The 11,204-nt window shown below is 41.7% G+C and overlaps 1 long non-coding RNA gene across 1 annotated transcript; it reads left to right on the forward strand.

Moving 5' to 3' along the window:
• The first annotated feature begins 3,393 nt into the window (after positions 1-3,393).
• Positions 3,394-10,940, forward strand: LOC143477012 (uncharacterized). The gene is made up of 4 exons (XR_013121442.1): positions 3,394-3,425; positions 7,081-7,116; positions 8,621-8,647; positions 10,889-10,940. It is a non-coding gene; the product is annotated as an uncharacterized LOC143477012 (long non-coding RNA).
• Positions 10,941-11,204: the final 264 nt, after the last annotated feature.

The raw sequence follows: 11,204 nt of genomic DNA on the forward strand, positions 1-11,204 counted from the left end.
TACGCTAAGTTACCCAGGCACAAAGTTCACAGTTCAGAGGAATCTTTGTGTGCGAGCGTGAGACATCTTGATGAGAGGACAGGAAGAGGAGAGTGTCCTGAGAGGACTAAAATTAGGAGCGGTCAGGACAGCTGCGTCCCCGCGTCCCCGCTCTGAGAGCACGAAGGTCGAGCTCCTGCTCGGAGCTGTGACAGTGATTAATGAAGTGACAGCAGCACACCGACACAGAGCCCAGCGCGGGGGGGGGGGGGGGGGGGGGGGGGGGGGCAGACACGCGCGCATGCCAACGCACGCTCCGCACGCTGCTCGCAATGTTCAGACGCGCTTAAGACGAACCACGGCCACTGCTCGAATCACATCATAAATTAACTTCTGAAATCAGAGAATATTTGCCTTGTCACTTGTACAAGAAATAATACTTCTGTTCATGCTAAGCCTCAAATCAATTATTAAGTGGAAACCTGAACTAAGGACTTATGAATATGTAGATGGGCAGTTATGAAGTGTGGGGAAGGACACGCCCCAGTTGCACACAGCAGCAGTGATGGACCCCATCGCTTGGCTATGGAAGTGTTGCCACATCACTACAGTTTTCTACACACTCACGGAAATAATCCACTAATGAATATGTCCATTCTGAGTCCCTGTTGAGTCACTTTATGATCAAACACTATGTGGCTATGATTCACAAAAAAAGTTCATCACTCTTCTAGAAGGACTCTGCTGTGATTACAGGTATCTTGGTTCTACGTGCAGGTTATTGTACTGCCCACATCGTAAAGCTGCAGAATTAGAAATGTTGTTATGGTTCTTTGTTTGTGCATCGACTGTCAGGTCTGATGATTTAATGGCAACCAGTGGCAGTGTAAGTTACGCACAGTGGTGTGTGTTCAGCAGTAGTTGGAAACTGTCCGTCGTGCTGACTGATGTGTTCAGCTCTCAGCTTGTCTGCCTCACGTTGATCTATTACAATGGCCTGTGGCAGCGAGTTGAGGTGTGGAGATTATCCCCGGCCAACATTCACACACGCATGTCAACATAACACGCTTACAGGTGTGACTGCAACTGTGCAGCTTCAAGAAATCGCTCCTTTCCTGTTCTCAGTAAGTGGACACTTTGAAGAGTTTAAATGCATAATGGTCTCTCATTGTTCACAGGTCAGCTCCCAAGGGCATGACCGTTTAGCTGAGTCTGAGGCAGGACTAGCTCAACATAGATGTTAACAGTCTGGACTGACATAACGCTGACGACCTTTAGTGTGCTCAGTAGGGGTCAGTGAAAATGATGCCCTGTGCTCATTACGAATTCTGTACTTATCACGAATATGCAGTATTACAAATTTAAATTTAAATTTTAGCTTATTCAGGTCATATTAAAGGAACCACCAAGAACACTTTCACCACACTTGTAACAGCTGAACTGTTATAAATATAGAGCTAGTGTTGCTCTAAGTCTCCTGCACTTTGCATTCATGTGCCACGTAAGTGAAGCTTGTTTGACCTTACGTATTTCACTACACGTTAACTGTCTGACCATGGCAGGCCCGAGAAGCCCCACACTCACACACGCTCTGGCCCACATCGTGGAGCGGTCCTCTGGGGTGTAGTCACCCTGAGCCCTTGACGGGAACCTCTTCATTTTGCCAGCAGTGCTGCAGGACTAATGGGAGCCACATGCACACTGCTACCGTGGAGCTTAAGTGAGGGCTTCTTTCCGGTGGGCGACCTTTGACCGTGCCAGACGCTTCTCATGGCCAGTATGTGCAGCACCCAGGAGCCATCGGTGTTAAGTTCCCACTCAACAACTGGGCTCGCACTTCGGGCCAGCGAACGTCTCTTCCGCGCCACACACGCACACCTTTTTCACCACACACACACACACACACACACACACACACACACACACACACACACACACACACACACACACGATCTAGGGCCCCTGCACACACGTACTTGCACATCATTGCGTATCATGGCACCCAACAAAGTTCTAACCTTTTCTGCACAAAATGTTGTAGAAAAAGGCACCTTTTCACTCTCACAAAAAACTCCTGGTTCCTTCTATACAGCCCTTCTTCATGGTGTTTCCCTTGAAACGTCGTACATCATTCCTGAGCGATGTTCCGGTCAGCCTCCATATCCCCAATATCAGAGACTTGCTGAGGGTGAACCAACATTTATCAGAAGTGCACAAAACCAGCAGCTTTATTCCCAGTTCACTGGAAAACATTCCCAGTTCACTGGAAAACATTCCCAGTTCACTACCATTGGAGAGTCACTTAGTGCCTTTTCTAAGCTGTAAAATGAAATGTAAATTATACCAAACACAGTCTCTCCTCTGCTAGCTTGTCATCTACAGTGTTTGGTATTTACTTATTGCTGCTGTATTTTTATGGATGTTTATGGTTGAACGCAACCTACCGCAATTCAAAAACGTAAAGACCGATCAAAGGCCCCAGCCAGAAGATAGTAGCAAGGATGTTTTTGTCTTACTATTACAATTTCCTCTCTGGCTGAGTCCTGATAAATGACTTCCCTTTTTCTCCTGTTTGCCAAGAATAAGACATGCACACACATACATACTTGGGGTGAAATAACGTATGACTGCCTCTTCTCGTGAAGGAGAGTGTCGAAACGGCCATTGGTTACGGAAGGAATATTTCCCTCTGAGTGATCAAACAGCTGTCAGCTTTTAGCCTTGCATGTCTGATCTCTGAAATGCTACAGAATAACTTATTTTTGTGTGAAGAGGGACACAGTGGAAGTCCTGACCTCTCTTTCTTTCATTCTTCAGATAAAGTGACCTTGACTAATTAGTTTAGTGGTAGAACAGGTGTGACGTTGTTGGAGGTTGATAAAAGGTTTCTATTCCTGCAACACTACAAAATCTGTGACACGTTCTTTGCATGTGTGTGCATCTGAAATTCGACTTTCTCTTTTCATTACGACATGTTTTCTTTAGTGTTGATAATACATAACATGAGGCAAAATGATTGTGGCTCTGATTTCAGTGTCTTCAGATTTGTATTGTTTCATTACTATTTGCAGAAAAAAATAAGCACATCAACTTAAGGAAACATGCCATGTTACTGAAAAAGATTTCAGATGCCAAATGTAATCAAACGAGCGTTTTGGCTCAGTGTCCCGGCCCGGTCCGTGTGTGTGGAATGCTCTCACTGTCTGTTTGCCTGTTAGCACTTTCTAGCCTTGCCACAATCAAATGAAAATACTGCTTGATCAAAAGTATAAAGTAAATCACAGTACTAAACTTTCCTTATACTGACACACATTAGTGAATTTAGAGTTTTATTATGGCTTGCCTGGATGTTTGGATGTATTACTTGTAATGACAGGTTATTTCTCTATTTTGTACCTATTTCTCTCGCCCTTTCTCAGGGTCCACCTGGACGAGCAGGCTTCCCGGTAACTGTCTCAGGACTGCTGTGTGTCTGTGGTCATGTTTGGCATGTCTCCCAGTCTCTAGTGTCTTTTTATTGAGAAGCTGTGTGGTAAAGGGTCAGATGGGACACAATATGTTACATTATGTATTATAGATCTTTTCATATTGTAAATATTCTCCAGTGTATAAATGCAAGTGCAAATATTCTCTGTTCAGCTTCTCAAAAAGGACATAACGAGACCTTTTTACAACAGAGTGACTGAGTACATACTACTGATGTGACAAAAACATATAATCATTGTCTTCAGGATGAGCTATTTTGCTTGTCCTAAGCATTAAAGTAAACGTGGTTTAGACTCTAACTTAATCATTGTTTGTACATGTCTTGGTATCTTCTCAGCCCTCTGCTCTTTGTCTAGATTCCCCCTTCCTTTCCTGGGGAGATGTTAATATCACTAACACCTGTTCCTCATCACTGCATGTTATATGGAGGCCGTACTAGATCTGAGCTCTACTCTCACTACCTGGCAAAGCCCTTTGCTCATGACACCTCTTCTTGTGAAAACCACTCATGAAATCTCCCCAAAACAGGGTGAAATGGAAGAAGTGCCTCAAAGACTTTTAGACTTTTTGTATAATGTGTTGAAAAATTTGGTCAAATTCGGCCTTTGCTCGGTTGCTTTATTGTATGTTACATGAAATATACGTATGAACACAGTTTAAGTCACTGAACAAAGTGTGTGTTCAACCCCTGGAGCATGTGGCTATTGGCATGAATATTGTATTTTACTTTTGGTTATGAAATGCTATGTGATTTGCTCATGTAAAGTACCTTTGCACATTTGTCTGTGCGTCTTAGTTAGTGATGTGCCCTGCTTCCTGCTCTAGATTGCTGGTTTTCTTGTGTTTCTGATTAAAACTAAAATGGTCATATGAGTCTATTCATAATCCAAGCAGGAAACCAAGAGACTTGGGCAGCTGGTGGCAATCATTTGGCTTAATTCAGGAAACAAATGTGAGCTCCACTCTGGCGTTAGAGTTTACAGTGGAGAGGTGGCTCTTGGCTATGTGTGCTGCACGTGCAGTGAACTAGACGGACTCCTCGGAGGTCCTTTTTGGTTGTTTAAAGAAGCAGTGGTAGGCCGGTGCTTTTAGATGTGTTTAGTATGATCTGGATGAGACAGTGAACTGTTTCTCATCATCCCTGTAAATACCTGAGTGATGTCTCCAGTACCTGACATTAGAGACATACTGAAACCCTCTTCAGTGACCTTCGATCAGTCGCTGTCAAAATAAAGACATCTCAAGACATCTATCTGAGCCTTGTCCTCTGTGGCCTATACCACAGATTTATCCTGCAAATCACAGGAAAATAAGGAATTGGGTAAATAATGACTCCATATAATACAGGATGACAGACATTAAAAATGTTATCTGATTCTGATCCAAGAGATTAAACAAAATGTGTATTTGCAGAACATACACTGAGGAACGCAGGGAAAAGGATTCGTTCTCTTTTACAATGTTCCATTAGTGTTTTCATTTATCTAAAGCACAGATGTAGTTGCATGTTATTTCATCGTGGAGGTGAACGAGTGCACACTGACTTCCAGAAGATATTCTGGGAATTAGTATTTAATTTAACACAGATGACAGTGTACAATGCAAAGGCAGGTGTTTGTGAGATTTGAGAATTATTTAGATAGTTACATTTTTATCCTTGTGATTTTATTTAATTGTTCTTCATATTATTCACATTATTATATATTCTGTGATGTGCCATTTGTCCACTGTAATTTTGTATAATTGATCCTGCTTAATCTCAGTAATCCATTCAAAGGGCGTTGACCAGTGTTCATAAGTATACACCTGTTAAACACTTTTTAAAAGGCAAAACACTAATAGACTTCAGTTGTCATTCCCATCACATGGCCTAGTTTGTAAAACTTTATGTTGTATATTTAGAGCCACAGTGCAGTAGTTTAGCAGTGTAACTTTACACAGTGTCATAAAACTGAAATAGCATTTCTTGAATCAGCACCCTGGACAGGTCCAGCTGGAATCAGTCAGCATTCCTCTGGGGATATTTACTATTTTGCAGCAAATGAACTTTTTGAACTGATTACTGATGTTTTTTTTTTTCTGAAACTGTAAATTCCAATTTCGTGACAGACTTTATTGTATGAGAAACCTACTGCCCAAATACACAGAGAGGGACACAGTGTAGCTGCTGGGCTGTTGTCATAAGCTGGCTAGTTTCTGTGTCTTATAGAACACAAGGCTATTAAAGGCTATTGACACCAAATTAACTCAGAAATTCAAAGCATGTAATTAAAAGTTAGCTGAAAATGTATCCTGAAAGACTCTCAGGTTAAAATAAATCAAACTAGATCAGATGTCTTCGTTCTAATGGTGCATGACGCCACTCTGACTTGAACAGTTTTCTGGAATTTCAATATATATTACTACTCAGAAGATAGAAACTTTTTCTCTGATATTTTATATTTATTTAATATATTTAGAAGTAGGCCCCCTTATTTGGCAGATTTTTATCATTTAAACGAATGCCTGTATTAATATCTGAACGTTATTTATTTTGGTGCGTCCTAACATGACATCACTTAATATTGTTAGTTCTGTGTCAGCTCTTTGAATGGTAGAGGAGCAGTAGAGATCTGCTTGCTAACCTATCTTGGCCACATTTGTGACTTGGACTCAGATAAAGGTGGTGAGAACTTGGCCCAGTCTCAACCTCAAGGCTAGTCACTGGAACTTGGACTCAGAGCAGAACGCTGGGCACTTGGACTATGTTCAGAGTCTGTTTATAGTGGGCTCTGCTCTGTCTGCTCCTGTTCGGTGAAATATTCTAAGCCATTGCTGTGTTGTTCGTCTGACTTTCACCCACATCTACTGTATATGAGACTCTTCTGCATCCCATGTGTGATTTTTTTTTTCAGCTATTTTGGAAAGCGATAATTAGATTTTGCTTTTCATACAGTAGACTGTATTTCACATCTTCATATGAGATTCAGAATAAAGCTTCAGGAGAAACGATGCAGGCAGCTGTAACTGTACTATAACCAAAGCATCAGATATGTTAACATATGACATACACTCATGCTGTCGTGCTTCATAGTCACATCTTCTGAATTCCTAACGTGTGGTCAGCAAGCACCATGTCTCTAGGGTTAGGCTGGATATAACAGTGAGGCGATTTATTGTATTGTGTCTGTATTGTATTGTTATAACCTCTTTTTGCTCCTATATTCAAAATGAAATGATAACTTATGAAGTCTGTTTTCTGACCAACATTCTCTTTATGCTCTGAATCGGTCTTGCGTATCTACGCATTGGCCCTTATGGGCGGTCTATGGCATGTTTCACTCACCAATATTCAACCAACCAATAGGATAATGCTTGGAAATCCCGAACATTCTATGTCATATCGGTCAGCTTGACTTTACCAACAGTTTTCATTAGTTCAAAACTAATCATTCATTATACATTTTATGAAATGAATGTAATGAATAATATTCATATTGGGGAGACCCTTGAGATCCTAGAAATGTGATTTGTTTGTGAAGTGAAGCTGGTGGTAGTAGTCACTGTAGTAGTACAACACTGTAGTAGTACAGTCATTGTTCCTCACTTTCCTCTTGAATTTGCATTGACCATTAGGGGAACAAGGGACCTATGGGCATTCCAGGAAGAATGGTGAGTGATTTAAGAATGTGCATTAAACCAACTCCGTTAATGTGCACAAACTGCCTATGAGCTCTTAAAGATCTAGTGCTTAGTGCTCCGCCTTTGACATAAGTATAAAGCAAAGCTCTAATATAACCATAATGACTTCATAAGGTCATACGCATGCCATTGCTTTGATGCCAAACTGTATGACATTTTTTGATAAACAAGCAAATTTAAGTAATTTAAATTTAAGTATACTGTAAGGTGATGTTTCCTTTTGGGTATTGAACTATGACTATGATATCTTACAATATATATCAATATTTTCATTTGTTAGAGGCTTTCGCCACAATAATATATTCACATGGGCATTACTTTATTCCCACATTTGGGGGTTTGCATAGGGTCAAAAAATGTTCTTTCATTGTTGGTTTAATAATAAACATGCCCTCATTTATTAATTTTCTTCTATAATTTCATTTGCTTTATACATTGGCTTAATATGTCCTCTTACATTTTAAGACATTATCTTCTGAGATCATGAAATCAATGGCCATCCTAAGAGGAGATTTGGAAGGAAGCCTTTGGATATTTACCAAAAAGTCATGGAGAGACAATGCATGAGCACATATTTCATTTTCAAGATGGGAAAAACAGATTTCACCAAAGGCAACTCACGATCCCTTGTGGAAGTCATAGTTTCAATTCCTTGTTTACTAAGATATATTGTGTGTTCCAAATTTAGCATTATTTTCAGCCAAGTACAACATGCTGTAAGTGACATGACCTAAAGCAACTATAGCATTTGGACTGTCTGGTCTCATGTTTTTGCAGGGTTGTACACCACTTTCTGCTCCATAGAGTAGACATTTTGGCAATTATTTGACATTTTCAGACAAGGAAAAAGGTAATTACTGCCCTGTATAAATGATAAAGTTTCAGTAGCAGCCTCTGGTCTCCATCACTGATAATGTAAGACTAATAATATCCTTTGGGAACATATTATATATTATAGAATTATATAAAAAAAGAAACAATTCTTCTCTAATGGTAGGTTTGAGCAACACTGAGCTCCTGGTCTGAGCCCTAAAACCAAACACCCCATATTTCACCCATTGCTGAACCTCTATGTGGTCCCCCAGATTCTCACAGGAAGAGTCTCTTTTTTCTTCATGGCTTATCCCTCCTACAGACCACCTTCACTGACCAACAAACTGTGTGTGAGGAGCAATAGCCTTTCATCTCCTCTCCATTCCTCCACACAGCCTAGCAGCGCAACAATCTGCTGCTTTTGCTTCCTTGTCCCCGTGACCTCAGTTGTGTTAAATACTCCCGTCCCAGTATCCCTGCACAATGACCCCAAATGCTCTAGTTCCGCCAGATCCCAGCGCTCCCCGTTCCCCGACCTCCTGACACCTCCACTCAGGCTGCTGCATGTCCGTGTCCTCTTCATGCCCCTCTAACCCCGGTTCCTCTCTCTGTCTCTCTCCTTCACACTGTGCATGCGACTGTATCTGCTGTGACTGACCAGGGCTTAAAGGGGAACTCGGGGCAGAAGGTAAGTGCAGGACAGGAGCCTTTACAGAGCTGGGTCTTCTCTCGCCGTGGGTGGTTCTGTTCGTGTGAAACGGGGAGGCTTAACCCACAGTACAGTGAGTGCAGGTATCATGATTTATATCAGAGAGGCTTGGGCTTTATATCGAATGACCTTGGGCGTCGGTTTCTAAACAGATTTCTCGCAATGGTTGGATTACCTGCAATTTATGAAGTAGTACTGTAAAGTCCCGAGGGCAGTTTCAGACTTCTTTTAAACTCCCTGATGTAAAGAGTGAAAGATGTTTGGCTATCCATTCAAATTCCACCAATCCCAGGTGGTAATCAAAATTTTAAATGAACACATGCTGTATACGCCTTCATTTATTTTATTGCATAATTTTACCCGTTTCACTGTGACTTTGAAATATAAACTGGATTCTAGATATTATTTCTACTCTCAATGACTTGGCTTTGCAACATTTTCTGTTAAGGCATTGGAATTTCCATGCAGAAAACAGATCCTTCCTAATGGTACAGGCCAGTAGTAGTTCAGTGGGTTCTCTATCATCAGTCTGGAATCACTTACACGGTCTGAAACCGAACATGCGTCTAGAGGAGAAACATGTAACGTATCCCTCACTGTCAGAGAGACGCTGTCAGAGAGGCTGTTTAAGCCACCATGCCAGCAAAGCAGGGTCAGGCCAGCCTGTCTCTGGAATTAAGAAGAAAAAAAGCCATGTAACCACTAAGGTTAAAAGTAGACAACACATGGTTTTGGAAGTCTTCAACAAATTCTCATCCAAAACAATCTTCGAGTTTTCCTCATATTACTCCGCACCATTCGTTTCAAGAGGTCATTTCTTATTCTTGCTTTCATGTGTGGTTAAGCCACAGCTTCCTGTGGGGGGAAAGTCATGATTGAACAGCAGATTTTAGTTGTAGATATTTTAAAAACGTCTTTACATGCATAACTTAAAAGTAACTGTAACAGTACTGAAACTGGCAGTCTTGACATCTTCCTCTTGGAAAGATCAATATTTGGCACAATTTGACCGGGATCATATGAGCATGTGATAAGCACATTAATTGGTGATTGGTTGAATTTTTCAAGACTTACTGACATAGTACTTTGTTTTCCTTGTCAGAATGATTTTTTATAGAAAATAAAATCTGCTCAACATTCTTTTCATTAATGTGGCAGATCCCTAAAACACAGTGTGTTTTTTGCCATTTCATTTTTTGGGGTAGAATTCACTCTTGGGTAGAATTCACTCTTTGGCTGATTATATTTGGACTCTTTGTTACTTGGCCATTTTTAGCTGCCAAGGACTTGTAACTCAAACCTATATGAGGATATCTCTAAATCTTCAGTTGTCCTGTTGCACAGATCTCTCTAAGATTCTGTGGGTAACCATAAACCTCAAGGGCCAGGCTTGGAATTCTTGTCCTTTCTCTCTGGCCTGATTTGGCCGCTGACCGACTTGGGCAGCATCATCCTGTCTCTCTGCGGCGGCCAGGAAGGGCCACAGATGCAGAGAACCCTGCGTGTGTGTGAAAACAAACACACACCCTATATAGAACAGGTATTTGCTCAGAAAAATCAAAATCACCTGTAATTTGACAGATGCCTGGGTCATCAAAGATGTGTCCCTGATAAGGTTTCGCCGGAGAGAGCTAATTAGGGAAAGTGCTGGGAACACGATAGCCTTCCTGTCTGGACGCGGAGTTTCGGGGGATTGTGCTGGGAGGTTGGGCGCAGGGGCCTGGCCGACACTGGGTAGATGGGCCGGCCTGTGCTGGAGGGGCAGCTCACTGGGCCCTGCAGGGTTTACCCTGTAGCACACCAGATCACTCTCAGCAGCACTGTCAGGACTTCAAGTACGACCCTGAAACAAGTACAAAGCCTAGACTCTGCTGAAGTACTTTCAGATCACACACACACACACACACACACACACACACACACACACACACACACACACACACACACACACACACACACAAACCCACATTTACCACATTGACACATGCATGCTGCTTTAGAAAGTGTTTTTAGATTGCTGTCTGAGTGGGCAGGTTTAGCAGCAATGCTTGAGTTCTACAGATGTCAGAAGGTGTTTTAGAGAAGTGTACAATTTATCCTCACCAAGTACCTTTTGTTTTGCCTTTCATGCAGAAGATGCATTAGAGAGAGTAGCATTTTCCTTCTCTCTTTTGTCAGTTCTTCTCCTCACCATCTCTCTATCTCTCTGTCTGTCCTCAGGGAGCACCTGGGGAGCCAGGGCTGTCTATCATTGGCCCACGAGGACCTCCTGTAAGTGTCTTCACCGCTGCCAGTAAAACCCTGCGTTTCACTGAAGTTCCACTGTCTTGCAGCTTTGCAGTAAAAAGAAAGGCAGAGCTAGTTTTGTTTGGTTGTTGTTGTTGTTGTTGTTGTTGTTGTTGTAATTGTTTTTTATGTTATTCTTGGTATGTTTTTCAAACCTCTGCTCGTTGAAGTACAGTATGTCTTAGTGTGGAAAACATCAATGTGGTTGTGGCACAACCTCTACACAGCACCATATCACAATATCTTTAAC

The sequence above is a fragment of the Brachyhypopomus gauderio genome, chromosome 15, assembly GCF_052324685.1.
Source record: "Brachyhypopomus gauderio isolate BG-103 chromosome 15, BGAUD_0.2, whole genome shotgun sequence".
Lineage (NCBI taxonomy): Eukaryota > Metazoa > Chordata > Actinopteri > Gymnotiformes > Hypopomidae > Brachyhypopomus > Brachyhypopomus gauderio.